This window comes from Schistocerca serialis, unplaced genomic scaffold, assembly GCF_023864345.2.
Source record: "Schistocerca serialis cubense isolate TAMUIC-IGC-003099 unplaced genomic scaffold, iqSchSeri2.2 HiC_scaffold_313, whole genome shotgun sequence".
NCBI classification, from domain to species: Eukaryota; Metazoa; Arthropoda; class Insecta; order Orthoptera; family Acrididae; genus Schistocerca; species Schistocerca serialis.
Window position 1 is genome coordinate 5,001 of NW_026047882.1, and position 5,000 is coordinate 10,000.

The 5,000-nt window shown below is 51.0% G+C and overlaps 1 non-coding gene across 1 annotated transcript in view; it reads left to right on the forward strand.

Annotated features, from left to right (window-relative positions):
- Nucleotides 1–4,188: 4,188 nt before the first annotated feature.
- Nucleotides 4,189–5,000, forward strand: part of LOC126444919 (small subunit ribosomal RNA) — a 1,909-nt gene continuing 1,097 nt past the window's right edge. The window contains exon 1 of the ribosomal RNA XR_007582841.1: nucleotides 4,189–5,000. This exon is cut by the window's right edge and continues 1,097 nt beyond it. This is a non-coding gene — a ribosomal RNA (small subunit ribosomal RNA).

Below are 5,000 nucleotides of genomic sequence, written 5' to 3' on the forward strand. Positions count from 1 at the left end.
CGACATCCGCCATTGCTCAGCTAAGCCACGAACACCCACACATGTCCTACACAGGGGTGCACCCAACATCACAATACTGCCTCCTGTCACAGTACACAAACAATGGCAGGAATGAAAGACACAGATCTGCCACAACCTTGGAATCGGAGCGCCGCCTGTCATGAGCCACAAGTGCATCCTGACGTGACAAATCGGATGATCCCGCAGGCATGCACTTACGATAATCACTATCAACGAACCTGCCGCCCCCTCCCCCCCCAAAATACACCTTTCCCTACAACGTGTACCTTAACCTAAGCTATATTGTACCTTAACCTAAGCGATATTGTACCTTAACCTAAGGTATATCGTACCTTAACCTAACCTACATTGCGCCTTCACCTAACCTACGTTGTACCTTAACCTAACCTACGTTGTACCTTAACCTAACCTACGTTGTACCTTAACCTAACCTACGTTGTACCTTAACCTAACCTACGTTGTACCTTAACCTAACCTACGTTGTACCTTAACCTAACCTACGTTGTACCTTAACCTAACCTACGTTGTACCTTAACCTAACCTACGTTGTACCTTAACCTAACCTACGTTGTACCTTAACCTAACCTACGTTGTGCCTTAACCTAACCTACGTTGTGCCTTAACCTAACCTACGTTGTGCCTTAACCTAACCTACGTTGTGCCTTAACCTAACCTATGTTGTGCCTTAACCTAACCTATGTTGTGCCTTAACCTAACCTATGTTGTGCCTTAACCTAACCTATGTTGTGCCTTAACCTAACCTATGTTGTGCCTTAACCTAACCTACGTTGTGCCTTAACCTAACCTACGTTGTGCCTTAACCTAACCTACGTTGTGCCTTAACCTAACCTACGTTGTGCCTTAACCTAACCTACGTTGTGCCTTAACCTAACCTACGTTGTGCCTTAACCTAACCTACGTTGTGCCTTAACCTAACCTACGTTGTGCCTTAACCTAACCTACGTTGTGCCTTAACCTAACCTACGTTGTGCCTTAACCTAACCTACGTTGTGCCTTAACCTAACCTACGTTGTGCCTTAACCTAACCTACGTTGTGCCTTAACCTAACCTACGTTGTGCCTTAACCTAACCTACGTTGTGCCTTAACCTAACCTACGTTGTGCCTTAACCTAACCTACGTTGTGCCTTAACCTAACCTACGTTGTGCCTTAACCTAACCTACGTTGTGCCTTAACCTAACCTACGTTGTGCCTTAACCTAACCTACGTTGTGCCTTAACCTAACCTACGTTGTGCCTTAACCTAACCTACGTTGTGCCTTAACCTAACCTACGTTGTGCCTTAACCTAACCTACGTTGTGCCTTAACCTAACCTACGTTGTGCCTTAACCTAACCTACGTTGTGCCTTAACCTAACCTATGTTGTGCCTTAACCTAACCTATGTTGTGCCTTAACCTAACCTATGTTGTGCCTTAACCTAACCTATGTTGTGCCTTAACCTAACCTATGTTGTGCCTTAACCTAACCTATGTTGTGCCTTAACCTAACCTATGTTGTGCCTTAACCTAACCTATGTTGTGCCTTAACCTAACCTATGTTGTGCCTTAACCTAACCTATGTTGTGCCTTAACCTAACCTACGTTGTGCCTTAACCTAACCCATATTGTACCTTAACCTAACCCATATTGTACCTTAACCTAACCCATATTGTACCTTAACCTAACCCATATTGTACCTTAACCTAACCCATATTGTACCTTAACGTAACCTAATTTGTGCCTTAACGTAACCTAATTTGTGCCTTAACGTAACCTAATTTGTGCCTTAACGTAACCTAATTTGTGCCTTAACGTAACCTAATTTGTGCCTTAACGTAACCTAATTTGTGCCTTAACGTAACCTAATTTGTGCCTTAACGTAACCTAATTTGTGCCTTAACGTAACCTAATTTGTGCCTTAACGTAACCTAATTTGTGCCTTAACGTAACCTAATTTGTGCCTTAACGTAACCTAATTTGTGCCTTAACGTAACCTAATTTGTGCCTTAACGTAACCTAATTTGTGCCTTAACGTAACCTAATTTGTGCCTTAACGTAACCTAATTTGTGCCTTAACGTAACCTAATTTGTGCCTTAACGTAACCTAATTTGTGCCTTAACGTAACCTAATTTGTGCCTTAACGTAACCTAATTTGTGCCTTAACGTAACCTAATTTGTGCCTTAACGTAACCTAATTTGTGCCTTAACGTAACCCATGTTGTGCCTTAACGTAACCCATGTTGTGCCTTAACGTAACCCAATTTGTGCCTTAACGTAACCCATGTTGTGCCTTAACCTAACCTATATTGTGCCTCAACCTAACCTATATTGCGCCTTAACCTGACGCACGTTGTCGCTGAACCTGCTCTGTAATTGTTATGCAACTCGTTAAATTAGTGTAGTGTTGCCTAACCGCAACCCTCGCAATATAGTTCGCTATTCGCACTGCCCGGTCCCCTGTGTATCGCGTCATGTTAAACACCTTGCAGGTGTTGCTGACTTTCCACATGCTCCTGCTATACACTGTAATGTGGATAGCAGCAGGACGTACATGCCCCCCCCCCCTTCCCCCCTGCCTTCGCAAGCTGGTCGTTGAGAAGTTTGCATGTTCAATGCCCTTCGCATGCCGACGTACTCAGCCTACGTTGTGGTACGGCCTGTCACCTGTCCGCCGATGTACGCAAAACCCACAAACTGTACTGCACATTGGTCCGTATGTACTGAATGATACATCGTGGCACATGTGTGACCGTACGACGACTGCGCCTAGCAACGGCAGACCATACAGTCCAAATATTGTGCACGCAGCTACGTGTCGTCTCCCTATAAGAGCTGGATTGCAGTGTGGTACGCCATTCAGACGTGTGGGAGGAACGGACGCCCTGGATGGCGATCAGCATGAGCAGTCTGTTGATGTAGTGGAGCGTGTATTCGGACGTAGTCGTCTCTTCTCACACACCGTGATAGCATGTTGCACCGCGTTCCACATCTGCGACATCCTGCAGAGGCCGGCTGACAGTCGTTCGCGCAATGGACACCGCATACGTACGGGGGCTACCTTCCACGTGTTCTCGAGGCGTGCACATGTTGTTGCGTCTATGTGGGCAGACGTAGTGTGTTGTGACACCTGACACAGGCATGCAATACTCGTTGCAAATGGCGATGGACGTCTACGTTTGCTGGTGACGTTACGCAAATGAACAACAGGTAACCCGTTGTGGTGCGGTTGTTCTCGCTAGAGGTGAATCAGTGTTGGCGACGATCGGTCGAGCTATTAACCGGTTGTTTCAGGGATACCCACCATGCCCACGAACGTGAAAGGGGACCCACCATGCCCACGAACGCGAAAGGGGATCTGGGTGTGAGGCGATACGCGGCGGTGGCTGGGTGGGACCGTCCCCGGCCGGTGAGGGGGGGCCGCCCGGCGTGCTGGCAGCGCGGTGCGTGGGCGCACGCGCTACAGCCGGCTGGTGGGGGCGGCCAGTGGCAGGCGCGCCGGCCGACGGACGCGGCAGGCGGCGCAGCTGCGCGCCGGCGCCCCCTGCTCGCGGCGCCTTGCGGCCAAAGTAGGTCCTCGCGGGCCCGGTGCGAAGCGCGGTGGCCATCTGCAGTGTGCTGGTCCGATTGAGGACTGTGTGCGCTGAGGATGCGCCGCCGCCCGGCGCTCGGCGCCGCGACGCCGTCTGCTGCTCGGTCGCCCCAGCGGTTCTCGCAGGTGGTTTGTATCGCAGCTGTGCGGACGTGTTGGCGCGTGCGCTGTGCTGGGAGAGTTCGCTTCGGCACCCAAGTGGGGCTTTTGTCCTTCTGTGGCGCTGGCGTTGGAGCTGCCGGTCACCGTAGGTGGCGCGTGTTGTCTCCCGCCGGCAATGCCACGACAGCACGCTCCCGGGCCTCTGTCGGCAGCGGCAAGCTCAGTTGGGAGCACGGGTGGTCGCACCTAAAGCGTCTACTCGCCTAACTCCGGGCGATTGCGCCTCTCTCGAACCCGACCAAGTACTTAGGACGGCGCTGCGCGCCGCCGGGACCTGAGAGGGTTTCGAGGTGTGTTGTGCAGGGGAGCTCAGCCTCCTCCTGTTTGCAGAATAATTGAGCGGACGCTTGCGTGTTCGCGCGGGCCCCCGGGACACACTCCCGGGCGGCCGGCTGCTCAGCTCTAGTTGACGCAGCTCCCTGGTTGATCCTGCCAGTAGTCATATGCTTGTCTCAAAGATTAAGCCATGCATGTCTCAGTACAAGCCGCATTAAGGTGAAACCGCGAATGGCTCATTAAATCAGTTATGGTTCCTTAGATCGTACCCACGTTACTTGGATAACTGTGGTAATTCTAGAGCTAATACATGCAAACAGAGTCCCGACCAGAGATGGAAGGGACGCTTTTATTAGATCAAAACCAATCGGTCGGCTCGTCCGGTCCGTTTGCCTTGGTGACTCTGAATAACTTTGGGCTGATCGCACGGTCCTCGTACCGGCGACGCATCTTTCAAATGTCTGCCTTATCAACTGTCGATGGTAGGTTCTGCGCCTACCATGGTTGTAACGGGTAACGGGGAATCAGGGTTCGATTCCGGAGAGGGAGCCTGAGAAACGGCTACCACATCCAAGGAAGGCAGCAGGCGCGCAAATTACCCACTCCCGGCACGGGGAGGTAGTGACGAAAAATAACGATACGGGACTCATCCGAGGCCCCGTAATCGGAATGAGTACACTTTAAATCCTTTAACGAGTATCTATTGGAGGGCAAGTCTGGTGCCAGCAGCCGCGGTAATTCCAGCTCCAATAGCGTATATTAAAGTTGTTGCGGTTAAAAAGCTCGTAGTTGGATTTGTGTCCCACGCTGTTGGTTCACCGCCCGTCGGTGTTTAACTGGCATGTATCGTGGGACGTCCTGCCGGTGGGGCGAGCCGAAGGCGTGCGACCGCCTCGTGCGTGCTCGTGCGTCCCGAGGCGGACCCCGTTGAAATCCTACCAGGGTGCTCTTT